The 12744-nt window shown below is 48.0% G+C and overlaps 1 long non-coding RNA gene across 1 annotated transcript; it reads right to left on the bottom strand.

The window, feature by feature from the left end:
* Positions 1–1052: 1052 nt before the first annotated feature.
* On the bottom strand, positions 1053–11253 carry LOC146891091 (uncharacterized). The gene is made up of 3 exons (XR_014998038.2): positions 10884–11253; positions 10566–10741; positions 1053–1389 (listed from the first exon to the last, which is right to left on the bottom strand). It is a non-coding gene; the product is annotated as an uncharacterized LOC146891091 (long non-coding RNA).
* Between the last annotated feature and the right edge of the window lie 1491 nt (positions 11254–12744).

The raw sequence follows: 12744 nt of genomic DNA, 5'->3' as shown, positions 1-12744 counted from the left end.
CTGAATGAGGATCAGTACAAGGTCCCAATGTCTTTCTATATTCAGAGATCAGGCCTCACTCTTGCCTGTTGCATCTAAAACAAAAAGGGAGAACTGTAGAGAGCCGCATGATGCCACACCTTAAAGGTGGCGCTGGTTTCTACCTTCCACCTTTCCAACGATGAGTGCTCTCAGGTGTGTACAACTCCATATATGGCTGATGCTAAAGATCTGGCTTGCTTCCACGTTTCTGGACCTATCTGCGTTTCCCACGTGGCTTGCTGGGGTTGGCTACCCAGAGGCTATTTAAGCTGTAGACTGACTTTTCCCCAGGGCGAGAGGTTGCGAGAGGTAGCGAGAGGGTAAAGAAGATGATTCAAAGGGCCTGAATAAAACCGCAGTGAGAAGAGTCCAGTGTTGTGTTTTCCTTTGCTGGTGAGGCGGGCGCGACACCCCAGACCAAATGTGTCCCCTGTCCTCAGTATGCCTTCCTGGGCCTTTTGATTGATTGAAATCATCGTGTCATCCTTCCCCATGACAACCTTATCTAGACAATTCCTCAATCAAGGCCGTCTTCTTAGGTCACTGGTTCTCATTCTTCCCAGTGCTGCCACCCTTAAATCTAGTTCCTCGTGCTATGGTGACTCCCAACCATAAAACTGTGTTGCTACTTCATAACTGTAATTTTGCTACTGTTGTGAATTGTAATATAAATATCTGTGTTTTTCAATGGTCTTAGGCAACTCCTGTGAAAGCGTCATTTGACCACTAAGAGGTCACAACCCATAGGTTGAGAACCTCTGCCTTAGTTGGTTCTAGGCTGTAGCAAGTTGGCAGTTAAGAACTGACACTGACCATCACAGGCTCCACACAACCAACAATGGGAACCAGAGGGAATGGGTTCCCTATAAAAGCCTGTCACATAATACAGTGTGATAGTGCCACGTGCCAGAGAAGATGGAGCCACAGCAGCCCTTACACATAGCCGGAGGAGTGTGAATTGGTATGACTGCTTTGAAAACAATCTAGAATTATCTTGTAAAATCAAACGTTCCTTAACTCCTGTTCCGGAGTAGGTTAGGCTAAATCATCTATTTAACAAACCAATAGCATATTAGTTACTGTCCTTATTGCTGTGGCACAATACCTGTCGCAAGCAACCTGAGCAAGAAAGCACTTATTTTTGGCTTGCAGTTTGAGGGTTCCGTCCACCGTGGTGGGAGAGGCGTGGTGGTGGGAACACGGTGTTGACAGTCAGACTGCAGAGGAAGGTGAATGCGGGTGCTCTCCTTCCATTCACTCAGGCCATGACATGATTGTCACCCGTGTTCAGGGTGGGTCTCCCATCCTCAGTTAGTCCTCTCTGGAAACCCCCTCCAGGACATGCGCAGAGGTGTCTCCGTGGCAATCCTAGATCGGGGAAGGTGACAATGAAGATTAGCCGTCACATACATTTATCATCTGTGATGTGATATGCCAGGCCCCAGGTGTCCTGGGATAAAAACATCGGGACAAAAACAACCCCTACCTTCAAGGCTTGTAGTCTAGCAAGGAAGATTGGCAATACATCCCACGGATGAGATGCAAGTCAGTCTGTGGTAACAGCAGAGGTGGGAGGGAGGTGGGACTGGGAATGTGAACTCTACCATGGTCACGGATCTGGTCTCTGGGGGACAGAGAGTGCAGGAGCCCCAGTGATGGGTGGGTGGGATTCCAGCCTCTGAGGTTTGGAAGCTGCATAAACTTAAGCAAGTTCTAACTGTTGACGGCCTTTTATTTTTAAAAGGTGGCATGGGGGCCTGGCCAGATGGTTGAGCTGGCTAAGGTGTTTGTTGCCAAATCTGACAACCTGAATTTGATCAGCAGAACCCACAAAATGCTGTCTCCTGAAAGTGCTGTCTGCTTTGCATACTCAAACCATTGCATGTATATGCACACACACACACACACACACACACACACACACACACACACGAATAGATAAATAAATGTAATTTTTACATGAAAATGAAGCACAGATAAAATCTGGCACAGGGACACAGAAAACCCAAAAATGCCTGTTCATGATTGTAACTGTGCCCATGTTTATCACCTGGGCTTTTAGGGGGAGGCAGCAGGGACTGAAGGTAGGCAGTGAGGAAGTTCAACCTGAGTGAGAGACAGGTGAGAAAATGATAAACCAGAACATTGCAAATCAGAGAAGAGCCCAGAGGGGGACGTGGCGATGCACCCCGAGACTCACTGCACCCTGCCTTCCACCATAAACTTCTCAATGCCTCCTAACACTCCAAGAGGCAGTGAGTCTCCCACCATCATATCCCTGTATTGAGGCAAGAATTTGAATCTGGGTCTTCAGCTCCAGAGTCTGGGTTCTAGAATAGTCTACTCTGTGATGCTTCAAGGAACAAGTGCAAGGAGAGGAAGTAACTGGGGAGCTGCGGAGACAAAAGGTAAAGTCCTCCGATAAGATGCTAATGGCCAATGAGGCTTGAGTCTGAAGCAGAGGAGAGGGAGGAAACTTCCAGAAGGAAGAGACGTGCAGAGCCCAGAAGCAGAGGTCTGGCACTCAGGTCCCCTGCACTGGAGTCCCCAAGGTTAAGCCCACCCAGGAGGATGTGGCCAGATAAGACGCAGGCGCTAATTATTGAGTGCCAGGCCCCATGCTGAACCCCTTTGTTCGCGTTATCTTGTTTATCCTGCGCAGCACCCTGTGGCAGGGAGTGTCCCCACTGTACAGTTGGCAAAACATGTCCATAAGATTAAGTCATTTGGCCTGGGTCACAGAGGCAGAAACAAAGCCAGGACATAGCATTCGTTGGTGCAGCCCGCCCCCAGATTCTGTCGCCTTCCTTCCTTCCACGTCCTCTGAACACCTGTCTCTAATCTCTGTCCTTTTCTGCCGCTGGTGTCCTGCATTCGGCCACCCGGGGTTTGTCTTTGGGAGACTCAAGCTGTTGCACCCACAGGGGATTTAGGTCTTGAGGAATCCTTAGTCACAGCTAAGTGGAGGAGCGTGAGAGCCCTGTTCGTCCTGGTGGAGGCGTGGTTACATACAGCGCCCTCTGGGGGAACTAAGGCTGGTACTTGGTGGGAAGCCCTCTGTCTTCTTGGGAAGCCCAAAGATAGACACATTGTTACTTCTTCAAGATCAGCCCTCTTGGCTGTTGCTCCTTCCTCGTCCCTATCCCGCTTCTGCACTCCGGTCCTGCTCCTCTCTTGAAGCAACTGCCTTCATGAGTCTCTTCTCAGGAACTGTTTCCAGAACCCCAGCGCTAGACAGCCTTAGCCTCTTAGCCACCTCCAACCCCATCATTCTGTTACTTATCCTGACTTGCAGCTTCACACCCTCTGGGGAGCAGGAGCTGGTTGTCACCCCTACCCTCTCCCAAGACCTGGATCTTCCCTGGGGTTTCCCTTCTTCACACTCCTGGGCCACACACCAGACAAGGCCCCACCTCCACACAGGTCTCCTGCTGACTACTCAGGCTTTGCTGTTCCCAAACAAGCAGGGACACGACCCACCTCCCAGTGTGGGACAATGAGGTTGTGGTTGGAGCCGGTCTTCAGGCCCTGTTCAGACTTGTGCTGGTGCTGAGGCAGATTCTTGAGGATCAGCCCTGGGTGTCTGGAGGAGAGAACCAGACAGACCACTCCCCTGGGGAAGGATGCCAAGCCTGTAAGGAAAGGCCCTGTGTAAAAAGAACGGGTCTCGAGCTAAGAAGTTTCTTGAGGAGTAAGTAACACAGTTAGACACATCCACCTAAGGTTGCACCCAGTCAAACTTCTTCCACCATTGGGAAAGACGCTAAGTGGTCCAGGAAAGCCTTTTGAAGATGCTGACTCAGTGATTTCCCTTTCTGGGTCCCTGAGAACTTGAGATTAGAGTCTCATGTTACCATTGTTTACCAGTTACATGAAGCTTCCTAGCTGGGCTAAATTCAATTTAGGAGGGAAGGGTGGAGCAGGGACAACTCAGCCTGGGAACTACACTGTGGTCCTGGTCCCTCTCTTTGAATTCAATCTTCATCTTTAATGAGATTCTCTCTCTCTCTCTCTCTCTCTCTCTCTCTCTCTCTCTCTCTCTCTCTCCATTCTCCTTCAATTTTCTTCCACTTTTCAAAAGTCCTCTGTGATTCCAACTGTTATATTCTCTGCAATCTCCTGCATCCATCCCAGCACCCTCCTCTGAAATATGGAGTCTCCTGGCTTTCCGCTCTCAGCTTACTCCCTCACGTCGCCTGCTTTTGTCTATTTCTCTCTTAACGCTGAACCCTGGCTTCATCGGTTGGGCTGGACTTCCCTTCTCTGGGTCCCCACATCACCTTGTATCCTTGGTCATGTATCATTTTGTGTATGTTCTGATCTTGATGCCTAGGCTAGACCTTGGATAGCATGGCCATATTTTAACTCTGAAATTCTAAGACCCACCACAGCATCTCTGATGACACATGTACTCACTAAACATTTCTTGAATAAACTCCCAAATGGAAGGGGAATGTGGAGAGTAAAGGAGATAGCAGAGGTGAGAAGAAACCGTTAAATTGCATTACATCCATTAATGGGTTTCCATGAATATATTTTTGTGCTCAGTGCTCAACCTCATAAGATCTAGAATGACCTGGAAGACATGTATCTGGAGATTATCTTGAGGTGAGAAAACCGGTCCACTGTGAGTGGCATCACTGTCTGGGGTGGGATTCTGGGCTGTATTAAAAACAGGTGAGTATAACACGAACCTTCTTCATTCTTATCTGCTTCTTGACCGTGGATGTGACAACCTATGACCTCTAACCATGAGCCTAAGCAAAGCCTTCCACCTTGAGTTGCCTTTAGCAGAGCATTTTATCATGACAGGCAAAGCATCTAAGGCCCTGATTGGTGCACATCACATGTGTCAATATGATTACAATAGCAACATGCTAAGTCCGGGCGAGGAGCTTTGCTGAAAGTCAAATGCTAATAAAAACAATCAGACATATACGTGCACACACACACACACACAGAGAGAGAGAGAGAGAGAGAGAGAGAGAGAGAGAGAGAGAGAGAGAGAGACTGTACTCATCTCTAAATTCACGCTGTAGCCAGAATCTCACTCTGGACTCCACTCAGTTCCTCAGCCCTTGTGATCTCAGTCTCAAGAATTCAGATGAGACAGGCAGAGCGTGAAGAAGAAGGGGTAGTTTATCACAGAGAAAAGTGGTGGCCTCGGGGGATGATGTTGACAATGCCCGGGAGACCGCTTAGGTGGAACACACTCTCAAGGGTGAGAGTGACCAGTATCCAGAGAGACTGTTTTACCAACCTACTTTAGGTAAGCTTTCTACTATTTCCTAAGGTGTTTTAGAATTATAACTTCCCGGGGTGGGTGTTTTCCAGATCAGGTGACCAACAGACTCATTCAGATTCACTTTTATGGGGGGAACAATGGAATGTCTTTGTCCTTTACTGGAAAGCCTCCAGGATGTATAGCAGCATTCTGAGCTTTTGAGCAGTTGAGATGGTCATAGAGCTACCCAGGGCCAGAGATGTGAATCACATCCCATTCTTTTGACCAATTATCAAAGTCCTGTGGCTCCTCAAGCTGCTGGTTATGAAGGAGGGGAACCATCCATGGTGGCCTTCAAACTTGATCATACCTGACCAGCTATCTAATGATACCGCAAATGACAGGAAATTGTTAAAATTCCTGAGCAGGAGGTGACCACTCTGTGAACAACCTGTCCAGGAATCAGAGGGGAGCTCATGTGGAGAATGAACATCACACCTGGGCCTGACGTATGCCCAAGTCTCACCCATTTCCAGAAGACTGGGCTGTTGATCCTGACGCTCACAGTGCACGTTCATCTAAGATGTCAGGCAACTGAAAAAACAAAAGACATTCTAGGTTCTACCTTCACTCTGTGCCCCTTTGTCAAGAGAGGGAGTGTGGAAGCTAAGCCTGTGTTCTCCCTTTCGGGGTGAGAAGGTGGTCAAGGAGGGGGATTGTGGGAGCAGTGTGGAAAATAAGGATTGACCCCAGGCTTTCTCTCACACCCCTGCCAGAAGACAGCCTGCCAGGCAGAGAAGCCACCTCTCCTCGTGTCTGATTCTATCTGCCAAGTGTTATCTCCTCCCTTGTCATCCAGGCCCCAGCACAAGGCTTCACAAATCTCCCACTACCTCGCCTCGCTCCCCTCCCTCAGCTGTATCTGATGGCTCTCACTTTGCCCAGGACTACAGGAATGGGGCCCCGCCCTCCCTGCCTCCCTCCCTTCCATCCCCATCTTCTTTTTTTTTCTTAATAAGATTTTAAGTTTCGAAACAGTAATACCATCTTCTCAAGGTTATAGATTATAATTATTAAAACGATAAATCTTCCCTTCCTTGTCTATTTCTCAGAACTTCAGGCTTGCTGTGTGACCTTCTGGAGATTTTTGGGTTTTTTTTCTTCTTGTCTTTGTATATGTGCATGTATGTTGGATGGGGAGGTACAGGTGACAGTAGATGCCAGAGGTCAGTGTCTCATTCCTCAAGTGCCATACACTTTTTCTGTTGTTTTTGTTACTATTTTGGTTTTTGCTTTTGTTTTTTTGGTTTGGTTTTTGGTTTTGGGGTGTGTATGTGTGTGTATGTGTGTATGTGTGTGTGTGTGTTATAGAGTTTCTCACTGGCCTGGAACTTGCTGAGTAGGTTATGCTGGGTGGTAAAAGAACTCCAGGAATCTGTCTGTCTCTGCTTCACCAAACAGATTACAAACACACGACACTCAGTATTTATACTTTTTAAATAATATATATATTATATTATTATTATATATAATAATATAATTATATTATATTATGTTATATATATATAATATATTATATATATTATGTTTTAGATGGAGTGCACAGCATTCACATGAAGGAGGTCAGAGGACCGTGTGAGGGAGTCAGTTCTCTCTCTACCACATGAATCCCAGGTATCAAACTCGCGTGGTCAGGATGGATGGTAGGCCCCTTTCCCAGCTGAGTCATCTTGACAGCCCACACCCAGCCTTTTATGTGGGTTTTGGGGCTCAAACTCGGGTCTCAAGCTTATACAGGATGAGTATCCCTGTTTGCTTCCTGTTGCCATGATCAAATACTCCAACCAAGAGCCTCCTGGGGAGGAAGGGGTTGATCTGGCTTACACTTCCACATCACTGCCCATCATCGAGGGAGGTCACGCAAGAACTCAAGGAGTAGTAGAGACAGGAGCCACAGAGGAACCACAAGTGAAGACTGACTTGTTCCCATGGTTTGCTTAACCTGCTTTCTTCTAGAACCCAGGAGGTGGGCCCGGGGTGGTACCTCCCACAGTGGGCGGGGCCACACACATCAATCACCAATCAAGGAAATGCCCCCACAGACTTGCACCTAGACCAATCTGATGGAGGCACTCCCTCAAGTGAGGTTCCACCCTCCTCCCAGATAACTCTAGTTTGTGTCAAAGTGACAAAACTAACACTGAGCCACCTCCCCAACCCCCGCACAGAGGTATTCTAATGTTTATGTAGCGTGTTTACTTGCTGATCTGCTCATATATTTCCACCCCCTGCCTTCCCTGAGGACTGTCTATCGCAGAGCGTTGACATACAGCATTCTGCCCCTCGGTTCTCTCAGGGAACAACACTTCTTAGTGATCTTGCCACCTTCAAGCAGGAAGGGTTTCTCTGTCATTTCCTCATAGCCATGTGGTTTTCTAGTCCACAAAACTTACTCCGTCATCTGAAACAGGTCACTGTCATGACAGGCACTATAAATACCAAACAACTGTAGACAGAGGGGCCTTCCAAGTTTAAACTGTAATTGGAGGGGAAACACTGGGTTAGAGGTAAATGGACTTGCTGTTTTTGTAATTGCTGCCAAATTTCACATCGTAGGAATCGCACCAACTTACTTCCTGCAAACAGGTACAAAAGGAATGCTTCTGAAACTTTAAAACTGGAACCGAACTTACACTTATACCCTTTCGTTGACCTGTTAGGGGGCATATGTTGCTTATCTCATTGAAGTCCCATTGCAGCCGTTTGAGTTAGGTTGTAGCTGGTCCTATCTTCAGAGCGGAAAGCCAAGATTCATTGTTGAGGGCAGAAAATAAAAGAAAGGAGAGCGTTTGCTTCTTCTCTCCTCCTTGCTATTCTTAGTCTTTTATCTAGGAGTCAAGAAATAGATGAGGGACTGCGGATGTAGCTCAGTGGCAGGACACTCTACTATGTGAACAACCCTGGGTGTGATCCCCAACACCGTGTAAGAGAGAGCCTTGTCGGGTTGATCATGGTGCACCCCTTTAATCCCATCGCTTAGGAGGCAGAGGCAAGCAGATCTCTGGGAGTTTGAGGCCAACCTGCAAAGCAAGTTCCAGGACAGCCAGAGCTATGTGTTATGCAGAGAAACCCTGTCTCAGAAAAAGAAAAAAAAAAGAGGGGATGGGGGGGGGGCGGCTCCTGGTGAATACTCATTCTATAAACACCATCCTCTACTGAGCACTAAATTACGCCAGGCATATCATCTGACAAGCCCTCACATGCCCTGTGACACAGGCTGTTATCTCCTTCCATTTTCAGTGATGAGGAAATCCAAGCCTGGCGTGCTGAATGCCTGTGGGTCAATGTTACCCGAAGTGTAGGCTGATCGCAGGTTTGCTCGCAGGCTGGCTACAACACTCAAGCCTTGCCTTACCCAACATGGGGTGGGGGGTCACAGTCTAGAAGTCTCCAGAACACAAAGACTTTGGCAATCATCATTAAATTTACAGGCGAGGAAAAGCGAGATTCAGAAGGGAGGGAGAAGACCTGTCTAGTGACTGCCCTGGATGAGGTTCTCATCTCTTGGCTCCCAGGCAGTGTCCTCTTAAACTTGCTGTCATTTACACAACATGCCTAGGACAGCCTCAGCCCTGGTTGTGACAGAAGTGTGGTTGGCAGGCAGATCCAGGTTAGGCGTCTGGCTCCTCCCAGACGGTGGCACAACACCAAAGGCGGCAGGTACAACCCACAGCTCAGCTGGTTAGAACAGCATCCGCCCAAGGACCCTGCTGTCCACCTGGTTAGTTCCAGTCAAGGAATCGGAGATCTTGAATTCTTGGGTCACCTTGCCTATGAACTTCCTACCACGTGTATACTGACAATGGTGCTAGCATGATACTCACACCTGCTGGGTGCATAGCAATACGGTCAAACCCATTGCTTCACATACTCCTAACCATAGCTCAGGAGGCTACGTGACTTGTTGAATGTTATAATCAGTCAGTAAATGGCAGAGCTATATTCTGAACCTAAGTAGTTTAATGATAAAATTCTTTCTTTCTTTCTTTCTTTCTTTCTTTCTTTCTTTCTTTCTTTTTCCTTTCTCCCTGAGACAGGGTTTCTCTGTAGCTTTGGAGACTGTGCTGGAACTAGATTTTATAGACCAGACTGGCCTGGAACCCACAGAGATCCGCCTGCCTCTGTCTCCCAAGTGCTGGGATTAAAGACATGCACCACCACTGCCCGGCTAAAATCATGATTTCTAAGGGCAAGATCGCACAATGGTTAGGAGGTTCATCTTTGGAGTTACAAGACCTGATTCTCCTGCTTATTTGATGAACATGTAGAAATTCCAGTTCCAAAAGCTTAAGACTATCCCTTAATCAAAGACATTTTTACACCCATGTTCATGGCTCCACTGTTTTCCATAGTCCAAAGGAGAAGCTGCCCAGTGGCCATCCGCAGAGGCATTGAGAAGCAAGTGGTTTAACCTGACAGGTTATAGTCTGGATATGCTGTGTTCCTTAATGAGGCCAGAGTACTGAAAGATCAATCACCAGCTGGGGGCACTATGTTTGAAGGTTCTGGAAAAGTTAGGAGGAAGTGCCTAGCTGGGAGCAATGGGTGATTAGGAGCCTATGTCATGCCCTGCTTGATATCTATCTATCTATCTATTTATCTATCTATCTATCTATCTATCTATCTATCTATCTATCTATCTGTCAGTCTATCTCTATCTCTCTGTTCCTATCCACTGCCACGTCCTCCTGTCTGCCATGAACTGAGTAGACTCTGCCACATGCCACCATTACCTTCTGCCCTTCTCCTAACCTCGAATCGTCAGAGTTGAGGACTACGGACTGAAACGCCCTCCCTCAAGCTGTGATGTGGTGGGTTCTAGCAAACGGACACAGAAGCACATGCACCATACAAAGGACTAATGTACGGCCTGAACACAAAGCAATAACACGGATGGAATTTGAGACCATCACAACTGAGTGAAACCAGACACACACACACACACACACACACACACACACACACACACGCACACGTCAACTTCATTGAGACAGAAAGCAGTCTGAGGAATGAGGAGTGAGAAGGCCCCCATGGGAGTTTTCTCATGAGTCTGGAGTTCCCGTTGGGAGAGACAGAAGGAATTGTCTGTGAATGGCTACAGCGGTCACTCGGTAACGAGAGGATTTATTTCATTCCACGGATATTTGAAACGGATTACAAAGGCAAGATGGACGGTAGGGATATTTTATCAAAATTCTTTCTGGCAGGAAAAAATTAGGTCTGTTTTGACGAGTTGTGGAAAAGAAGAGACAACACTCACCAGGGCTTCATCCAGGCCTGGCTCAGGGCCGTGCTCACAGGCCAAGGTCATGTCTCTGTCATCTGTAACTGCTGGATCTGAACCTGGGAGTCTGTCTGCTGTCTCCCAGTCTGTAGGGTGAAGCGCCTGCTGTCTTGCCTCCTTCACTGGGTGTTTGTGAGTCAGTGTTTGATCTCCTGTGTGAAAATGCATATAAACTGTTAAAAAAAAAAAAAGGAAAAGAAAACACGGAAGGACCAACGGAGGTGTAAGCACCATGGCTCTTAGCTAGCTGGGTCTTCTACGTGTCTTCTCTCCTTTGCACCTGTACTTACTTACCCCCATCAGAGCGTCTGTCACTGCTGTAGTGGGGAGACTTCTTCAGGTCTCTCTCCTCACCTGTCTGCTGAGTCTCCAGTAGGAACTTTGCTTCATTTCCGGTTTCTAACATCCGACAAAGCACCTGCACCCTGCGGGGAGGCGGGTAGCATCCATTTCTGCCGGCGTCAAGTCAAAGAGGCCTGAACATCCCTTTGGATAATTTTAGCTATAGACACGAGGGAAGAGGTTTAGCTCTGCTTTGTGGAGCGGAGTCCCCTTCCAGATCAGTTCAGCCATAGCTGTGAACTGCCCAGTCCTAGATAAACAGGCTCTGCGGGTTAGTGGGCATTACTACCCTCTGGGGAATTGAAGGAAAGCGTGGGAGGGATGATTGGCTGAAAACTGAGAGAACTCTTCTGGGCCTCCCAGAAAAAGGTGACTTCAGGACATGGACAGCCTCGCTGTTTTAGATGTTGGCATTACATTGTCTGAACTCCTGTGGAGTGTCTCAGGCTTACTTGAGGATCCAAGTCTACAGTCTTTGAGTTAAAAAAAAAAAAAAAAAAGTGAGCTACCTGCCCTGCGGGAGCAGAACTGACTGCTGAGTGGGCTGTAAAACCTGTCTGTCCACACAACAGACGTGGGCCCCAGGGAGATGGACTGACTGGTTCATGGTCTCCAACCTGGAACTCTGGCTCCTGTGGCCCTCAACTAAAGGAAGGCTGAATTTGGGTCAACTGAGGGAGGAAATACAGGCTCTCCCAGATAGGATAGCCAGGTAGCTAACTCCTGAACGAAGCTTGCCCGATCAGAACGATCACGTCTTTGTCATTCTTTCTTTTGACTCACCGGAATCCGGCCTCACATCCTACAGAAGGGAGTGCTGACCAACCACGGAAAAGAGGAAGAGGAGACGCTGAGGTGGCTTGAGCGGCTGCCTTACTCACCAAATCGGAAAGAACAAGCTTAGTCAGATTGTCATGGATCAGCAAAGGACTTTCTCCTCAACGGAGGTGAAGAAAATGGCAGCCACAGCGCTCCCCGCCCCCCTCAGTGAACAGTTTGTCAAGCAGCTCAGTGCATCCCCACAACTACGTAGTAACTCTTCTGGTAGGGTTTGGTGTCAGTCATGAGCTGGTGGAAAGTGATCGGGGATGGATGTATGAGGTAAGGCAAGAAGAAGTTAGATGGTTGGTTAGAGCATGCATGGCATACCCACAAAGTCAAACCCGTGGCCTCGGGCAGGGCTCTGACTTCTTCCTGCCTGTAACAGATTTCGTAAGGAAGCCAGCAAGCCAGGGCTCAAGAAAAAGGGAGGCAGCTTTTGATGACACCTGAAGCAGTTTTTGGTCAGGCATTCCCGGCAGCTTGCAACACTGCAGCATGCCCATACCTCTTAAAGATGAAAGCTGGTAGACAACAGTGATGACCCACTGGGACTGGGCGGTGCCGGAGTGTGGTTTGGGGACAGAGGAAGGGCTCCTTCCTAAAAATATCCCACTCCCATTTCCGGCCCTAGAAGGCTTACTCCATTGGTTTGAGGCATTATAGACCCAGGAACTATGATTTCAAAATCAAACACCACTCTACGTGTGGAACGCACTCAGACTCTCGCCACTGTGGTACCCTGACTCGTCATTTGTTGACGGCCCTCTCCACGTCCAAAGAAGGATTTGACAGTAACTCATATTTCTTCCTCAGAGAGTCAGCTTAGGAAACAGTCGTTCTGGCAAATTTGAGAGCAGTTAGAGAGAACTTGGACTTTTCTTTGGACATTTCACTTTTCTCGTCAAAGACTCAGACAGCGTCCTGACCTTTAAGTGGAATCCGAACTCGGCATCTTTCCAGGCTGTGCGTGCTCGGGTCCTTCGTCTGGCTC

Source organism: Myodes glareolus, chromosome 19 (genome assembly GCF_982192425.1).
Source record: "Myodes glareolus chromosome 19, mMyoGla1.1, whole genome shotgun sequence".
In the NCBI taxonomy this organism is placed as follows: Eukaryota; Metazoa; Chordata; class Mammalia; order Rodentia; family Cricetidae; genus Myodes; species Myodes glareolus.
Note: the sequence above shows the minus strand (reverse complement) of the source record. Positions and strands in the feature narration are given on the sequence as shown.